This window comes from Hemicordylus capensis, chromosome 1 (genome assembly GCF_027244095.1).
Source record: "Hemicordylus capensis ecotype Gifberg chromosome 1, rHemCap1.1.pri, whole genome shotgun sequence".
NCBI lineage: Eukaryota > Metazoa > Chordata > Lepidosauria > Squamata > Cordylidae > Hemicordylus > Hemicordylus capensis.
This window is the reverse complement of record NC_069657.1, coordinates 380814533-380834251: the sequence shown is the minus strand read 5'-3', so window position 1 is coordinate 380834251 and position 19719 is coordinate 380814533. Positions and strand designations below refer to the sequence as shown.

The window sequence follows — 19719 nt, the reverse complement described above, 5'->3', positions numbered from 1 at the left end:
GTCTGAAATATTACTTTGTGTTTGTTTGGAGGGCAGGAATGCAATCTCTGATTTCTCTCCCTTGCTCTCTGATCTATTCTGTATGCAAAGCATTTTGATCCATTCCCAAAATGGCATGCCATAAAACATTGGGAGGAACAGCAAACTGTAAGGCTGGACTGATTAGATTAGAAACTGGCAGAAGAAGCCAGAAAGTTCTTTTAGGGCATATGTGTGAATTTCTGAGTCTGAACTGCTTTTCAAATAATCGCACAAGTGACTTTTCATGTGGGTGTGGTATAGAGAAAGAATGGATTCTGTTGGAAGGAAAATAATTTTTAAAAATCCTTTTGCTATGCAGAGAGTTAACCAGGTTTTTATCTGGATTGTGGCCAGTATCTGTAACATTAATATGCCCACTGGGGGTTATAGTTCATTGGACAAGGATTAAGGAAATGATCTCTAAAAAGAAATTGGTTGCTTGCTAGGATGGACAATAAAGCAAAGGACTGGGCACCCAAGGCAGATAGAGAGTGGCATCTAGCTGTTTGGCAGGCATGGAGTGGGGCCATGCATCTTTGCTTCCCATCTGTCCTCTAAGTTACAGGAGATGGTTCATAGCTGCCACAAGCATAATTGAAAAACCTTTGATTTTTCTATTATTTATGTATGCATTTTTAAATAGGCAGGCAGAGCTGCCCTTGTGACTTCAGAATACATTTGTTCTCCACTTTTCTATCTGGTCTCTGCTTTACCTGTGGCTTATGCAGATTTACTTTTACATGTATAGCCTGTTCTTCCTCCAAGAAGCCCAGAGGGGTTATGCTGAGAGAGAAGTTACTATCCCAGAGTCACCCAGTAGGTTTCAGGGCTGAATGGGGATTTGAACTTGGATTTCCCCAGGCTAGTCCAGAACACTAACCACTGTACCACTTTGGATTAGAATTATTTCTTCTTGTTGTTTATTAATAATAGTATCTGTTTTTGAAATAATCAGGCAAATAGAGCTGCCCTGGAGCATTTTCAGGTTGTTCTTCTTTGGAAGGGCAGGTGTGTTCACATATCATCCAGACTGATGTTGAAGTCCCTGTGCAGGGACGTAACTAGGGAAAATGGCACCAAGGGCAAGCACTGAAATTGCGCACACACACCCGTCCCAACTTTCCCAACTTTTGACACACATCTTTCAGAAAACTTGTCTTTTCAATGAATGTCTGGAATAAACTGATGAGGTAATAAAAAAATTCTTAACTTTACAACAATATTGTAAAGAATTATTAATTCTGAATCCTTGTGATTGTGAGAATCACCCTCATCCTCCAAGTATTATTAGGGCTTCAATTGGTTTATGTAGATTAATTATGGGAGCTAATTTTAACTAGTGATGGAAAATTTTTATCAGTGGGTTTGTGAGTAAAGGGAACTCTTTATGCTAGTACCTAGTATCTAGGTACTATGCTAGTACCTAGGTTGGCATTATGGAGAATTGTAACTTTATTTAAAATCAGTTTAGTGATGCATTCGTTAAGATGCCAATGATTGATCAACTTAGGCACCCTACCTTTCCCCCCATTTTAATAATTATGTACAGAACTGTAGTGCTTTGCTATGCACTCATATATACTCAGTAAGATGGACTATGTAAGTAGTAACTACCATCTGTGGCTATGAGTGTCTTTGTTTTGTCTGAGAAAAGTCTCTAACTATTGTTAAGACATGGTAGAAACTGAGTGCTTGAACAAGTGTTCTTATAACATACATTCCAAAGGGAGCCTGTACATTATGCTGCTGTACTTTTAAAACCTAAGCAACAGGTAGAAATTAAGTAGGCAAGGCCTCTCATTATTGCATTTTTATTTGCTGATTTTCTTCTTTTCATAAGGCATTTCAAAGCAGAAGGTGTCTGCCAGTAAAAAAAACCCAACAAATTATTCTATAATGTTTTGTTAAATTTGAAGTGGAAGGCATGATTATTTCAAAGCACTGGAGTAAAAGAGTTATGCTTGCTTTGAGTTTTTACATCAGTTCCTATGTAATTCCACAACACTTGTCCTACACATGCTGGATTCTATCAAGTGCAATGAAGAACTATAATTAATACTAAATAACCTTTAAGAAGAAACTGATGTCTGCAGCAGACTGGATCCTTGTTATCTTTGGCCCCTTCCACAGCTTAGCACAGCTGAGGCATTGCTTTCCTTTAATCAGCTGAAAGCATGTTTATTGGTGTGGTTCCATGTGCCAGAATCACAGCATGACTATTCAATGTGTCTTTTAAAAACAATTGTGTTCAAAGTAAAAAGAGAGTTGCATTGATTTTTTAAAGAAGACTTTCTAAAATATAACTTTTTTTAGAAGGCAAGGAAACTTGAGCAAATCTACTTGGGATGCACAGGCAATAAAAACCCGAGTACAACTCAGCTAAATTTAAGGGAATAATTTGCAGCACGTTAACCACTTATTTCAAAAGACAAGCCATTTATCAGTATGGTAAGACGGCACAACACAGGGATGTCAGTACATTGCAAATGCAACATTTCTGGGTGTGAATTCTTACAGCAGTCTTTTTTTTTTTTAAAGCACCACACAAGTTAAAGGCAGGCACTTTCCAAGTTTGAAATCCCACAAACCTTATAATCAGATTGCTTGACAAATATGCAGATACAGATAGAGCTCTGTATAGAGAATTAAACAGCATGCAAGTGAATATTTCCATTTTATTCCTTGCCTCCCCTCCTGCACCCTTCAGTTTTGCCAGCTTACAAGATATTAAACCAACATTGAGGCACTTCTTGCGATCAGTGAGAAGAACTTGGAGTGCGTTCGTGGGGAGAGCAGGCTTAGCCCACTCTCCCTGCACACGAGCAGGCAGGCTCTGTTATGGAGCCGGCAGGGGCTGGGAGGATCGGGGGCTGCGTGGCCCCCGGAAGCTCCAGCATGCCCTGCATGAGCGTGCAGGGCATGCTGGAGAGAGCCCCGAGCCAGGAGGCTGCTTTTTAGCCTCCCAGTTGGGGGTCTACTCATGAATTGCCATGGCACGGAGCTGCAACACACAAGCACAAAGATGGGGTTAGCAGAGCGCTCGCTCCGCTAACCTTGGCTAAGGGCAGGGGCAATTAAGTGGGTTATCTGCTTGTAAGCCACCGGGCTCGCCTGCGAGCTTCGTGGTTTACACGACCAGTAAAAATTGGGCTAAGCTCTCCTAGCCTGATTTTTGCTGGTTGTGAGAATAACCCCATTGTCTTTCTAAGGGATGTTTTGTCCACTTGCTTTTGTGCCATTTATATCTGTTTTTTAAGTGCTCAGGTCCATTGCCAAGTTCAAGTTTGCATTATTCCAACTCCCTAGATCAGGGGGGAAAACTAGACTAGGGCCTTGCAGAGGCCATTTGAGCATGTGCAGTGGCCATTTTTTTTAATTTATAAAGAATGGCCGCTGCACATACTCAAATAGTCCCTGCAAGGTTCTAGGCCTTGCCAGGCCTCGCAGAGGCCTTCTGAGCATGGGTGGCAACCTCCAAAATGGCCACTGCACTGATCTTTGTAGGCCTGAACAGGCATGAAAATCAGACTGGGACGGCCTGCGGCGGTGATGTAAGAGGCCAGTGGGGGGAGGGGAAACCTTGCAGACCCTCCCCCACCCACAACCTTTAGGAAGCCCCCCTGAAGGGGCTACAGGTTAAACTTTTTTTAAAATGTGAATTGGGGAGGGGTGGGGAGCAGCATGGTACTGGCACCCCCCAGTGGTACCTAGGGCATGTGCCCTGGCTGCCCCACCCAAGTTTTGCCTATGTCCCTGTGAGCTATCTGGGACCACTTCACACACGATTCAGGTTTTTCATTGCACATTGGCGCTTAGCCCCATCTATGTTTGGGGTTAAAAAATTCCATTTTTGCATAGGGGTTTTTGAGCAAACTCACAGTAAAGGCTCGCAGTAAATCTGCGGTAAAAACCCCTTCTGAAAATGCTCCCTGTGACTTCAGAGTGCATCTACTTTCTGCAGAAGCTGGCCTGAGCTGTACTTATGGCTTGTACAGTTCTTTTCCTGTGTGTGTATTTGTGTTTTGATCCTGCCATGTTAGATACAAATCTACACACTACTGTAGTCCTGTTAAGTACTATAAAGCATCTGATGTTTTTTGTATTTCACTGCATCTCTGCTGATGAGCAATTGAGATTTGTGTGCTTGTGTGTATGTTTGTGTATTGAACCCAGTCATTAGCTACAAATCTACACTTTGACAGTTATTTCTGGTATCACCTGCCCTGCCTAGTGCCCCCCCCCCCATTGCAGGAACTACCAGCCACCATTGGGGGCTTCCTCCCAGGTAAGTGTGCATAGTAATTGCAGTCAAAGTCTGCTTCTAAACAAAATACTTTTGAGCAATTTTGAGCATGCATGATTTGTGCAATAGGTTAATGTGGGCAAAGAGTTGAAGAAAAGCAGGACGTGCATTTTAGCCAATGTAGGTTTTAAATTTGTATTCAAGAACAATTTAAGGAACAGATTATTTAAATTTCATGTGTGTGGGGAAAATCCTAGAAACTTACCAATATATTAAGACTATTGTGTTGGATTCTGTGCTCACTGTCAGTTGCACCCATCTTGGGCTGAACCTCTGGTTGCTTTACCACTCCCTTTCCCTAGGTGACACAATCCCTTTTGTTCTTTACCTTGAAATATAGCCAAACTCCAACTCTTTTTCTAGCCATGTTGACTGCTAAACTTGCATAGCTGGAATCCTGAACACTGAAAGTGGCACCCAAGGGAAATGTGTTCTGTGGCAAAAGGTAATAGGATAATCCCTGAGATGTACGTGGAGACATCTGCTGCCATAGGCATCTGATCTTTATACAAGCTTCGACAAAGTTGAGTATAAAGTGATTTGCTATGCCCCTTTTGTAGTTATAGGAGGAAAAGTTTGACAAATCTTGAGATGCTTCAGATAACTACAGTATAATAGTGAAACACAGTTTTTCAAGGAGCCTTACTCCATTGTAGGGATGTGCACGAGCTGGTTCAGTGCCTCCTTCGGCGGGGCAGGGAGCAGTTCCCTTAAGGAGCCAGTAAGCAGGTCCGTATTTATTGTTAAATTGTTAAATGTATATACCTCCTTTCATTAAAACAATCCCAAGGTGCTTTATCTGCTCCACTGCTGCCCTGCTGCTTTTCCAGGCACGGCACTCACCCTAGCAATGGCTGCGTGGGGCTACGGTGCTGTTCCCTGCAGCCTGCACGAACTGCATTGGGCATGTATATGGCGCTCACGCATGCACGGACACCACGTGTGTGCCAGTGGAGCTGGTGGCAGTGGAGCTGCTTACCAGGTCCTTAAGGAAATTGCTCCCCACCCTGCCAGCCATGCACATGTGTTCATGCCCATCTCTACTCCATTGCATGCTTAATCCAGTGCTGTTTCTCACTTCAGATCCTGTGCCATCTGTATTAAGATGTAATAGGTGATCTTGTACACTAGCCACTAAGAGCACACGAAGTATTAAGCACTGACTGGTGTATTTTTTGGGACTGAGTAGCAATCTGTTGCATCAAATGGCTTATTTCACTATGGAAAGAATTTGTGCCTTTCAGCAAGGTAACGTGAATAGGTCATGGCATTATGTTGATTTTTTTAGGCAAGGCAGAAGCTGTGAAGTGCACTTGTCAATATATAACTCTGGTTCAGTTTGCTGATGCCTCACTTCAAAGGGTGTATCGCCCTTGCTGCAGCACTGTGAGGGGAAAGCCACTCTTAATAAACATCTTTATTCTTTTGTATTTTTCCTTGGATGAAGAATGTACATAGATTTTTAGAATGTTACTAAAAATGTAATCATCTTAAGGCCAAATTAGATGTCATGGTGGCAGACATTTCCCCCCCCCCATACTAGACTGCCCCATTTACATATAGAATGGGGGGTTGCTGTATTATTTTGGCCATTAAAGGTACATGTGTGAGAGGGGCATAGAACTCCTTCCCCTCCCAAACACTGCCTCTTGTTAATTCATTTTCTCCACTACTTTCCCCCATTCTTGGCCTATTTCCAGCATCAGAGATGGAAACAGAGGAAAATGACAAGAGCAATTAACTGCAAGGAGGTTAGGCATAAGAGAAGTGGAGGATTTAGTGCCTCTCATTCATGCATATATTTCATTGGGTAGCTTCACATGATTGCTACCAAGACTGGAAACCAGGAAATGGAGGTTCTGGTGAGCGTATGCTCCCAGCAGGCAACATGTGAACTCTTCAACCAGCGGTTCTGACCTGTCCACCTGAGATTCTACCAACTTTCCCATTTGGAACCAAGATTTGAAGTTGGGCAAGGAAAATTGGTAGAATCTCGGGCAGATGAGTCGGGAACCACCAGTTGGACAGGGTCACATGACATGTCCACCAGGAGCGCATATTTGCTGGCAACCTCTAGTCCCAGCTTCCAGACTTGGCAATAACATGAAGCCATCCACTGTTACAGATAGACAGACACCTTCTTCAATCACGGGTATGTGAATGGATTATCTCACATCTAGGTTGCCCCTTAAATTAGATATTTATTTATTTATTTGATTTATATACTGCCCTTCCCACAATGGCTCAGGGTGGACATAATATCCTTGAATATTATGCTTCCCCCCATAATGCTTGGGATATGGGAGATAGCTGGGTCCATCAAAGCTAACCAAATATTGGCCAACATGTTCTGTAGTGTTAGGAGGGCGGAGTAAAAACTGAGCCCTCACAAAGAAGCTTCTGTGGAGCTCAGCCAAAGGTCCCTCAGTCAAGCCCATATGGAAGGAGAGGAGGCAGCAATTTTCACTGTACTCCCCTCTCTCCAAAAGTACTTCTTGGCTTCCATAACCGTGTCCCTGAGGGTCATGCAGCCCTCAGGGACATATTCCTGGAAGTCAAATGGCACTTTTGGAGAGAGGGGGGTACAGCGAAAATCGGTCCCCCTCCACACACATTTGACTGCAAGGCAAGCTTTTGACTGAGCTCCACAGCAGCCCCTCTGCAAGTATGCAGCTCTTGCTCCACTCTCCTAACATGTGGACCATTATATTGAAATGGTAGCACACTCTGGTATGTTATGCTCATTCACAATCATGTGCATATTGATGCAGTAAGACAATGCAGATTACAGTTCTACCCTATACTTTGTAAATAATGGTGACACATTATCCCCAATACACTTTGTCAGTGGAGCAGAAGGGAAAACAAAACAAGCAAGGCTAAAATGTTCAAGAAGAGCTTGGTTCATGCAGTTAGAAATGAAGCTGGCCCATTCAGCAGCAGCCTGTTAGTTGTTCCCCTGTTACTAAGGGAGTGATGAAACAAAATCACCCATGTGAAGTTGGCTTTTTCTACTGTTGGAGGTAAAGAAAAACAAGGTCAAGGGCTATACATTTCTTTGTTTTAAGTGGCAGATTTGGAGGGCGATCCTAACTTTACTCTAAAAGAAAACAGAATTGGTTGGCATGCAATGTGTGGAATTATGTTTTCCTTCCAATTATGGTTTTCTGTTTTCATCGTTCTTTTCAGATTTGTGTGATCTCTGTTTCTGTGAAAGGTGTTCCCCCTCTTAGTTGCAAAGCAATGAGAAATATTTGCAGACTATATATTAAAAGTGATTCTAGTTAAATAGATTACAAGCCTTCAGGAACTATTTTCAGGAAGCTAATTATTTATGGCAATTTGGAGCCTGTGTGAATTGGGAATTTCAACCCTTGCTTGGCTCTAGAGATGGGCTTCAGTGTCAGTGACAGCTAGTGTACTCTCTCGCTGCTCATGACATGCACTAATCATTATTCTGGTGTGGTGAGCAGACTCAAAGTTTCTCAGTCACAAGAAACATGCTCCTTTGGGCTTTATCCTTCTAACTTTTATTGCTGGTGCTGTGACTTGAATAGCAATTCAGGTCTCTCAAGTGCAGCAGCAGGCTCTACGTGTCAGCACTGCAAGGCAAGGCAAGACCATTTTCTGTCCTACGGCTCTAGTTAAGAAGCTACATTTCCCCCTGCGTGCTGTCCGTGGATGGACAAAAAGTAGATGACAGAGTTACCCTTTCACACACATTTGTATGAATTAAGTATTGATTGGAACACATTTGTAAGCACAGCGATATAATAATATGTTCACCTCCTAGGTGTTTTCACAATGTATTTGGTAGCTTTGCTTACTATTAAGAACAAGCCTGCTCCTGTTGTGTGACTCAGTAGCATTATAGGCTAGTCCAGAACTGTAGCAAAGCTGCCATGATAGCCTCAGCCAAGGATTAGTCCCGCTGTTTCCTCTTTCACAACCCTCCATTTTTACCTTACTGTTTGGCAATGGAAAAATCTGGGTTTTCCACTGCTCTCTCCTGTTATTTTTATTGACATACTGAGGGCTTGATATCAGCCAGAGCTGTACCCCAGAATTTATATTGAATGAAATGAATATATGAAGTCATAATAAATTAGGGTTGCCATATTCTGGATGCTTAATTTGCATGTTATGTAAATTGGCCTGGAAATAATTTTGCATATACAAATTAGCAGCAGCACTTTCCAGTTGACTTATATTTCCTCTGGATATCTACCAACAATAGTTAGGAACATAGGAAACTGCCATATACTGAGTCAGACCATTGGTCTATCTAGCTTAGTATTGTCTACACAGACTGGCAGCAGCTTCTCCAAGGTTGCAGGCAGGAATCTTCCCAGAGCGGCTATCCAGAGCTGGCCATGGAGGGCGAGTGACTCATGGTCACCCCTACCCACTGCAACACCATTGGCAGCTCACCCCACCCTGGAACATAGGAAACTGCCATATATTGAGTCAGACCATTAGTCTATCTAGCTCAGTATTGTCTTCACAGACTGACAGCGGCTTCTCCAAGGTTGCAGACAGGAATCTCTCTCGGCCCTATTTTGGAGAAACCAGGGAGGGAACTCAAAACCTTCTGCTCTTCCCAGAGCGGCTTCATCCCCTGAGGGGAATATCTTGCAGTGCTCACACATCAAGTCTCCCATTCATATGCAACCAGGGCGGACCCTGGTTAGCTATGGGGACAAGTCATGCTTGCTACCACAAGACCAGCTCTCCTCTAACTTGGGGAAGTTGGGGAAAATGTCTTTGCCTGACCATTTTCCTTGACATATTAACAGCAGCAGTAGAACAATAAATAAATAAATGCACAGCTTTTTAATTAAGGCTGCAATTCTGTACACACTTATTTGAGAGAAGATCTGATTGAAACCAATGGTGCTTACTTCTAAGTAGGCATGCATTGAAGGTAAAGCCAAGAAAGTCTTTAAACATTACAATACACAGCCTGGTAGGCAGGCAGTAATTTACATCAAAAGCAAACTATCCTCTCAACTGTCTGATAGAGATCCCCTGCTGATAAAAAACAAAGGCAACATTCCTCAGGGGATTAATGTACTTGTGAAAATGAAATCCCCCCAGCGTGCCTCCTGTGCTACCTCTCTTAATCCAAGCCCAGCGGTTGAGCAGAATAGAGACTGCACTTTTGCTCCATAACGCTGCTTCTACAAGCCCTGTCCTATAGGATTGAGAGAAATGGCTTTTCGGTCAAAAGATGTGATTTCTATCATGACTTCAGCACTGGCGTCTCCCAATTGACAGCCAGGTTAACAGATGTGTATCTCCTCAATAAGATATGCATGAGGTTTGTTTTTAAATGTTAGGCCACATATACTTAAGATCAAAACTAAGTCAATTTTGTGCTCCTTCCAGCTTCTGAAAATGTGCAATACTCTTAATATTTCATAGCAGGGCAAAAATAAATCACTGTTACTTTGTGACAGTATTGTGATAATTGGCATTTCATTCTTACTAGCACATTTGTAGTAAACATCCCTTAGCTGCTGATTGCAGATAATATACAATATTCTGTTAAATTCACTTCTATTGCAGATCTTATAATTCACCGATATAACTTGCACATCTTCATTTAACTCCCTGTGGCATAAATCACAAGGTGTTCTACCCTGAGTGCAAAAGATGAATGCAGCTAATCTCATTCTTTAGCATTCCTTATAAGTTGCCTTAAAAAGGGGGGGGGGAGATGTTCCCTTTAATTTCTAGCCTTTGCTTGCTTGCTTGCCTGCCTGTGTGGGTGCTTTTACACCAGTTTCCATAGCAACAGGCTCTATTGTATCTAAGACAGTGGAAGAAAAGGATTCATGTGGATCTGACACCTTGCGGCAGCTCTTTTGCTGCATTGTCTTCTTATTTCCTGCTCTAATTTCCCCCGTTCCTGCCGGTTGTGAAACTCTCCCTCCTGCATGGAATCTTAAAGCTGGGGGGAGAGGGGGAGACCGTGAATTTTATTATAAATCCTAATCCTCCTTTAAGTTTTTCCTGGGTGGAAAATAATGGCACAAAGCCAATTAAAGTGCTTGTTAAAGCTGGATGCCCTTAAATAATTATATCAGAGAACTTTAAAGTGATTAACGCAGCTTGGTATCCATTTAAAAGCTAGCTGCGAGCTTGAATAGAAAACTTTTTACAGGAAATACGTAGATGCTCCTATCTTACCACTGGCCTGATCTGACTACAGCTCTTTATGGGAGGAGAGCAAGCAGCCATGTTTTGGGTGCCATTCTTGTCCTCAGAACCTATCTTTAAGGTAATGAAGGGACAGAGATCTATGTGGGGGAAGGGAGGGAACATAGTGGCATTGTGGATGGTGATGATACAGTGACGTGTGTGTGTGTGTGTGTGTGTGTGTGTGGTGGGGAGGGGAGGGGAGGAGGGGAGGGGTGGTCTGGTCTTTGGAAAAAGAACCATGTAAGCAAGCTGGCTTGGGTCATAATTCACCATGAAGTTACGTAGGTGACTGCCCTATACTATGTCAGACCATTGGTCCATCTAGTTCAGGATTGTCTATCCTGATTGGCAGCAGGCCTCCAGAGTTTCAGGCAGATATTTCCCAGCCCTGGGACAGGGATCTGCTCCTGTGCATTTCGGTAAAGCTTGTGATGAGGAGCCTGCTGGGGGATTGGGCCAGTTCTTTTTCATTTAGTTTCATATACAGATCCCATACCAGCATAGAGCCAACTTGAGGAAAATTCTAGCGGTCTAGTGAGGAAAGTTGGCCATTCCTACTCCACCCCTCAGGAGGAGAGCTTTGATTATCTATGAGGCTATTCACATCTGCATGCAAATTCCGGCGGCTACACGGAGGCAAACCCACCTAAGTTGCACTCGCATGGTGCATTACTGGCGTTACCGGGGGGGGGGATGCACGGCAGGGCATCCCAACACCCCAACCCTCAGAGCTGCAGCAAGCAGCTGCTGGTCGTCTGGGTGGAAGATCAAGGAAGCCCAAGGAAGCAAGGATGATTGTCTGCGGGAGGGTAAGTGTAACCTGCTCTCCCCACAGACTGCCCTGGAGCAATTCTCACTGATTGTGAGAAGAGCTCCTATGTCTGTCACAAGGGACAGGGGAGTGCCTTTCTGCTGTAGTTCTGCTGCAGTTCTGTACTAACCACCATGACAGCAGCAGTAGCTCAGAAACGTTCTCTTGTGGGCGGATTACTGTGCTTCTAATTGCTGAATGCACAGAGTCACTACATGCTGTCACTACATGCAACTCCTCTCTCGCACAGGAGTCATGTTTGTGTAGGAAATTATATAAATCCTGAGTATGACTCCTCATGTGTGACGAAGCATGTGTGTTTTGCAACTGGCAGCAAGATCCTGCTTCCTGTATGTATGTGCACTCATCACAGCCAAGGAGCAATCTTTATTTACATATAGACCCCACCTTTCTTCCACGAGCCTCAAATTGACATAGGCTGTGAAAACAACCAAATAAAAGTGTGTTCTCTATCAAGCAGAGGCATAATGTTAAAAAGGTTGTTGGCAACGTTCGTGCAGTCTTGATTGTGCAGGGAGTGAAAGTGACTCCCAGGGAGCAATAAGGGGAGCGGGGGGGCGGGTGCGTGATGGGGAGAGCCTGGCTCTTGGAGGGCATTGGAGTGTGTGTGGAAGGAGTGGGGGGGGGATGGAGAGAGAAGACTAGATTAAAGAGAGAGTGAAAGGCAGTTTTTGATTAGTTAATCTGCTGTGTCATGGACGAAGTCAAAAGGGTCAATCTGGCTGTAAAGACAAGGGTCTCAGCCGCAGAGACTTTGCTAGAGGGGCAGGGCAAGGAAAGACAGCAGTGTGGCACCTTGGCATCACGTTCCAAGGGCTATGGCAGTCTGCGTGCCCATAGCCATCAAAGGAAGCACTAGGTTCTCCAAAGCAGTCAGGTTCAGGGGTTAGCCCATGGCAAACCCACACAGGGGATGGTCCAGGGGCTCAATGCTTTTATTCCAGAGTTCAAGGGTTCTACCCCAGAGTCCAGTAGGTCCTCAAAGGGATTAATCCATAACAAGCCTACACAGAGAATGGCCCGAGCACTCTTAATTCCTAGAATATTCAGGGCAGTCTTATGCAGGTCTTTATACACAGACACCATGACAAAAACAGTATTTTTTAACACATGGGGTATATTTATTTATTTTATATATCGCCTAATCTAAAATCTCTAGGTGGTGTACAGAATTAAAAATATAATAATACAAAATATAAACAAATAAAATTCATAAAAAGAAAAATCATAATAGATAAAAACACATTAAACTTTAAATATTAGATCTGAGTTAAAAGCCTGGGAAAATAGGTATGTCTTCAGGGTCCACCTAAAAACAAACAGATAAGGAGATGCTCTTATTTCAGCAGGCAGTGCGTTCCAAAGCCCTGGGGCAGCCACAGAGAAGGCCTGGTCCCAAGTTGCCACCATACGAATCGTGTGTATGCGCGTGCCTGTTGTGCACGTTGCGTGCACGATGTACACGACAGGTGCACACGCAGCAGGCACACGTGCAGGCAATACTTCCAGTCACTTCTGGCTAAGAACGGGGGAGGGGGCGGCAGGGAGGTATGCTGCCGCCCCATGCGTTTTGCAAAAAATGGAGCAGCAGCAGGAGGGGTAAGTGCACCCTCTCCAGCTCTTAAAGAGGCACCCCCTGGCATCAAACCACACCTCCACGGTTCCGTGCACACCACTACTATCAATGGCTACTAGTCTGATGGCTGTGGGCCATCTCCAGCCTCAGAGGCACGATGCTTCTCAATACCAGTTGCAGGGGAGCAACAGCAGGATAAAGGGCATGCACATACCTCTTGCCTGTGGGCTCCCCAGAGGCATCTGGTGGGCCACTGAGTGGAACAGGATGCTGGACTAGACGGGCCTTGTGTCTGATCCAGCAGGGCTGTTCTTATGTTCTTATACAGTATAATGTGTCAACTCAAGGATAAGGACTCGGCAATCGAGTGATTCAGTTTAAGGGGAATGGGTCAAGTGCAACAGAGAAATTAGATTGGGCAGTGGAAGGATGGCAGACCAAGCCACCAGTCTCTCACACTGAAAGACTTTGAACTTGGATTATGCCTTTTTTCTGGGGTTTTCTTGTAAGATTCCTGCAAAGGAAGGAAAACCTCAGAACACAGATAAATAGATAATCTTCTGGTACTGGATTTGGAGGTATATAGTTGCTGTTCCGTTGGAGTGCTGTACAAAAGGGATCTATTAGACCAAAGCTACATAGCTAAGTTCCAGCTTGCTTTTATTGTGTTTCAGGGTGAGATGGCTCTATCTCCCGAGACAGCTTTTTGTCTTACCACCTTTTTGCTTTGTCAGGAACTATTAAGAATGCAAGGAATTCAGGATGGGTGCATCACCTTTCTTTTGGTAGCTTTAAACTGTTTCACCTTTTCATGACACAGCTCGTTCACTCAGAGAAGGCAGGAGCGGAGGCCATCTTACCAGTTCACTGGTAAGTAATCTGGTGCCTGGGCCGCCGCCTCACTTTGCCTGCACAACCCTGCTGTGCAGAGTACAGTCATCATATACTACATATATGACTACCAGAGTCATGGTGTGGAGCAGGGTTATTCATTAGCGGTCACAGTGTGTGCAGTTAGTTATCCTAAAAGTCACGACTGGACTGGCGAAGAATTTACCTCAAGGATATCATATTTGTCAGCATCCCTAGACATATTCAGATACTATGTTGTGCTTGGTTCAGGATGTCTGTACACCCATACATGTGTTTGTGAATGACAGTACCTGTGTTCATTTCAAAAGTGAACCTGGGTACAAGTCCCTCGAATGCATGGTTCAGAGAGAATGTGTATGACTGTATTTTGTTCAACATACCATGTGAATAATTGTACCTGTGAACAGATCTGTACCTGATTATACTCCACACAGATTGTACAAGTGTTGACTATAACGTGAACAGGGCTCATGTGAGGGAAGAGAAACATGATGAGCTCTTAAAGTCAGCAAACTACTTGCAACTACTGACATTTCAGTGATTATGCACAATATATTATTCAGTACTTCTATAACAGGTTCACATTGATGCCAAACGTCCACAGTGCAGTTTTATTGTAAAACTCTCTTCTGCTGGCAACTTTTGGGTGTTGGAAGAACCAATTGAATTGTTGCAGTTCTGCAACTTTCTCTGAGGTGTTTGGTTTTCTTTCTTTAACTAAAATAAGCACACTCAGATAAGCAATTTCACTCACCTTCCATTACCTGATTAAGGTTTACTCATCTCATTCAGAGAGTTAGCATTAGGTCTCTTTCTCCTTGGGCTTAAAATGCATCATATTTCATTTATGTTGAACTGATGGGATAAGTGGGAGGAAGCAATATATTCATACAACGGAGCATCATTTATGTTGCTAATCTGTAGAGGTAAAATTCAAAATGACAAAATCAGTTTTAAAAAATCAGGGTAGAAATGCAATGCATAGGACTTACTGATAAGATGCTACTACCCTATCCAAGGCTATGACTTGTCCAAAGACATTCACAGCAGTCTATAGGAGCAATGAGAGTAGAGAGCCCTATGGGATGCTACACATTTTCCCCTGGGCTGCTGCATTATTATAGCAAATGCTTTTACTGTTTCTTAGATGTTGGGGATACATCTAAAGTGCTGGATGGGCTGCGATGTATTTTATAAATGCACATTCATTTTAAACTTAGGTATAAATTACTCAATAAATCCGCTCATCTTGCTTTCATCAGAATTCTGCCACCTTTCAGCAGCGTAGGGTCTGGCTCAAGCAAAATGATGTTCCTTTGTCATAAAATCTCTTTTTACTAGAAGACTTATTTTCAGACATGCCAGACAATTTTTTAAAAAGTAAAACCTTCTCTGTATATAAGTTTAATATAATGCATTTTAGATATATCCAGAATCTTGTCACGGATTCTAATTGACTTTGTACGGATGTGGTTTTTATTTGTACACTAAACAAGAAATTGAATTTAATTCTCCCATATTGGTCTGCTAAAATGAAATAACTGAAGCCACATACCAGAAATACTGAATCCCCACAAAGCCTTTGCTATACCAATTCTCCTTTTTTGTCTGACTCACTAGGTCTTTGGCAGCACTCCAAGATTTAGGAGGGGTGAGGGACAGCATCCTGAGCATACCAAATGCCTAATTTTGATCTGTGATCCTGAGCACTCATTTCCACTTCACAGACTCTACTGAGCCATGCCACAGAGAGACAAATCCCAGAAGTGGTAGGAGGAAAGATGAAAGCCAAAAAAAGAGCTGCATTTATTAAGCTGTTTTTCTTTCACTGAAAAGAAGCATTTATCAGTGATTTCATATATCATGTGAGAGGTGGCTCCCTGCCAGTTTCCAGGGTTCCAAACAATCCGCTGACATCATATGCTAACTATAGCACAGCTTTTGCTTTAACTGAATAAATAATGCAGCTACAATGGCAGAGGTCTTCAGTGACACAGTTTTGAATATGATTGGGCTGTCGAGTTTGGATAACCAGAAAAATCATTCTCAATGGCAGCAAGGAATGCTAGCCACACAACTCGAAACAGTCACTAAATAAGGTTGATGAGGGCTCAAAGAGGAAGTCCGTCTGATGAAGCCACAATGAATGAATAGGAGCCAGTGAAGCACACAAAGCAAACAGCAATGTTCATACGCAACACCTATTCATTAAAAAAATAATAATCTAATAAGGTGTGTGCAGGAGAAAAGCAGGTTTCATACCTGTAACTCAGGGGTGTAGCTATAATTAAGAGGAAGGGCTCAAAGCACCCTGGGCCCCCAGCTCCTGAGGGCCCCCCACCTCCACCCCTCTCTTTTCTTCATTATCTCCCTCACTCCGAGGGACCACTGGGGAGAGGGGTGAAAAAAACACAGGCGCCCTCTCCCCTAGCTACGCCCCTGCTGTAACTGATGATTTTAGTCATTTGTGTGTAATCTCACATATGAAGATTGCACAGAACCAGCCGTGGGAACATTTTAGAACTCTAGCTAGAGAGCTGGCAGTCCTGACCTTCCCCTCAATAAGAGATTTCAGTTCATTTGCAACCATTGCAGAAGGTTATTTTAAAAAGCAAGATAGAACCTGCATCAAGGAAAGACAGTGGATTGTGCATGTGCACAGACAACTGTTAGAAGAACCCCAGTCATAGGTAAGCAACCTGACTTTCTTCTTCATAGTCTCTGTGCAGCCCAACATATGGGTAATTGGTTGGCAGCCTTCCCTGGGGCTGTCATGCTGGTGCCCTCAAGAAAACAAGGTATGCAAAAAAAAAGGGGGGGGGTGGAGACTGCTCTCCTAAAAGTCAGGCCTGGCCTTGTGAACAAACCCACTGCAGAGAGTTATGCAAATGTGGAAAATGTAGGCCAAGTGGCAGCTTTATGTAAGTCTGCTACAGGGAGACTCTTGGGAAAGGAGAGGAGGTGGTAATATGTCTAGTTGAATGGCCCCAGCATTTCGGGTGGGCATCATTGGGCAGCCACCAAGGGCCAAGAGTCTTCAGAAGGGTCCACTGCTGATCCCTGAGACCACCTTTTTGGCCATAGCCTTCATGTGGTGATGGCAGAGTTAGCGTTGCCATGCCCCCTGGAATTTTGGGTTTTACCCGGATTTTAAGCGTCTCACCCAGATAGCTTAGCTCACCCAGAATCGCCTGGATTTCAGCTTTCTTAAAAAATAAAAAATAAAAATAAAATTTAAGCGAAGCTCTAGCCCTTATAGAAGCGGGGTTATGGAGCAAAATGTGCAGTCACCCTTCTGCTCTATAATATGCAAATTGGGCACCCGGATTTGGAAAGCCAGACTATGGCAACCCTATGGCAGAGCCACTTTCTCAGGACTCATCCAGCTAGAAAGGGACCCATAGAGGGCAGTTTGCCATGGGCCCCCCTGAAATGTAGTTGGCCCTGAATTAGTGTGATTGTAGAGCTCAACCAGGGTAAGAGTTTTCGGGGTGATATCCGCTATGGACCCTTCTTAGGGTCAGCATAGCAGATGAAGAGGTTGCCATCCTTATGGAAAGATGCAGTCTTGCCCAGGCTGGCTCCCAGTGAAGCATACAAGTCCCCCTCTTGATCATTCTGTAGATCTTGGGGAACACAGGAAGAACAACATTTTGGGTAAGATGGAAGTTTCTAAGGAACTACCTTAGAAAGACAAAAGCCCAAATTGAGAAGCAACATAACTTTGTGAATTTGAGGGAAAGGGGCATTGTAACCAAGGCACAAATTTCACTGTTGTGTCTGGTGCATGTGAGAGCAAGTAGAAAATCTGTTTTGAAGGATAAAAGGTATAAGTGATAAGATGCCAAAGGCTTAAAAGGTTTCTACATCAATTGAGACAAGAGATAAAATTTTCAAGCTGAGGTAGGACTTTTGACTCATGGGTGCCATTGAAGGTCATTTATTTTCTTCCATAATTTGGGTAAGTGTAGGGGAGGGGAGATACGCAGGGATGGAGCACCGGTACTTTTCAGCTTCTCTGGCTGTTGGGGTGGGCATAGCCATGGGGAGCTGTCATGGAGAGTGCCTGCACTTCTGAATTTGCAACTACATCACTGTTCGTTAAAGGTCTATACAACTAATAAACTTTTTTAAAATGCTGAGCCAAATTAGGGGAGGAGTGAAGGGAATATATACTGTACACAAGAAGTTTTATTTAAGTATTTGTACCCCACGTTTCAGCCCCCAGATGGTCCCCCAGTGGTTCACAACAATTGGATAAAAATAATCCATTAAAGAACATGACGTTCTAGAAGAACTAATCTGCTTTCCTATCACTCCACAAGTTAGCCCATTTCAGCCTCAAAAGTTCATGTAGCTGCCATCTTGAATTGGGGTGGATGACATCATCACAAACTATGCCTTTGAGGCGTCCATATGTGTCCCTACAACTGTTTCAAATTTGATTCAAAAAGGTTAGAAAGTTCACAAGTTAGCCCACTTGCGCCATCTTGAATTGGAGTGGATGACATCATCATAAACTACACCACTGAGGTGTCCCTATGTGTATAGAGTGTGTGTGTCCCTCTATCAACTTTGCAATGCCTAGACCAATTTGAACCAAATTTGGTACAGTTGCAGGGACACATAGAGACACTTTCCTTAAGGAAAGTCGGCTAAAAACAGAATCAAAATTAAAATAAGAACTAGAAAAATAAAAAATTGAGAAGTAGTATGGGATGATACATTCACAGAGATCAGGGAGAAACAGTTATAGCATACCAAAAGCACAGTAAAACAGAATGTTTAATGAAATACTGAAATTCCAAAGTCTCATGAATGCATTTCTCAAAGCATGACCATCCAACTCTATCCTGCTAAAAGTTGAGGAAAGTGTTTGATATTGTCTGCAGCTGCAAAAAGATAAATACAGCCAGGACCATGTTATCTGTGGTCCTGGCACATGTAGTTTTGAGTATCCGCAGCTGGTCTATATAGAACCACCCTTGTTTTATGCAGTTTAAAAAATACCCAAAATTTGCCTATCCGCAGTACCGAGGTGGCCGGAAATGACTTCCAATGTCATTTCTGGCCACCACTTGCACCAAGGACCCATTTTGTCGCTCTTTCTTTAAAAAAAAAAAATTCCCCATAATTTTTCATGGATAATTGGGGGGGTTGAGGGGGCATTCCTGGAGACCTGGAGAGCATGGCACACTGCTTTATTTCTCTTATTCCTGCTTCCTCTCCACATTTTAAAACCCTTTTAAAGCTCTAGGAATCTAACCTCCCAATTCCCATTGACTCAAGGTTTCATTATTCTCAGTTTTGTTATCCACGGTTGTAGGACAGAATGGAACCCCTGCGGATAACGAGGGCCACCTATATATAGATAGTTACACCTCCTAAAGATTCAGGACTGGTATTGAGGGTTCAAAGGCCACTCATGAACCACTTAACCGGATCTTGTGCACATGTCTGCTACTGAATTGTGAAGGCCTGCAAAGTGAATGGTGGTTCGATCTCATGTCTCAATCAGAATTCCTGGCAATCAGTCACTAAACCACAGAGGGCTTTCTGACTGTTGCACCTGTTGCTAGTTGGTATGCAATTTAACATTTAGTCTTGTTGAAGGGTGCTATGCAATGCCCTAATTTATTGGGGGAGGGGTCCTTTGGGAGGAATAATATAATCAGAGTTTGAAGGGACGCTTTCCTGCCACCTGTGTCATTTTTTCGTAAAAACCTTCGGGGCAACAGCATACCTCCCTGCCACCCTGATGCCCTCCTCGCCGGAAGTGGCCAGAAGTACCAGGCGTGCGCACGTGACAGCAGGGGGAAAGCAGCGGGAGGGGTAAGTGTACCCTCCCCCTGCCCTTAAAGCGTCACCTCCCGGGGCCTTCAAACTTCGAACTGGCCCCGTGTTCAGACC

The 19719-nt window shown here is 43.6% G+C and overlaps 1 long non-coding RNA gene across 1 annotated transcript in view; it reads left to right on the top strand.

Annotated features, from left to right (window-relative positions):
- The first annotated feature begins 10190 nt into the window (after positions 1–10190).
- Positions 10191–19719, top strand: part of LOC128346309 (uncharacterized) — a 34847-nt gene continuing 25318 nt past the window's right edge. The window contains exon 1 of the long non-coding RNA XR_008316892.1: positions 10191–10607. This is a non-coding gene — a long non-coding RNA (uncharacterized LOC128346309). The remainder of the gene's footprint in view (positions 10608–19719) is intronic.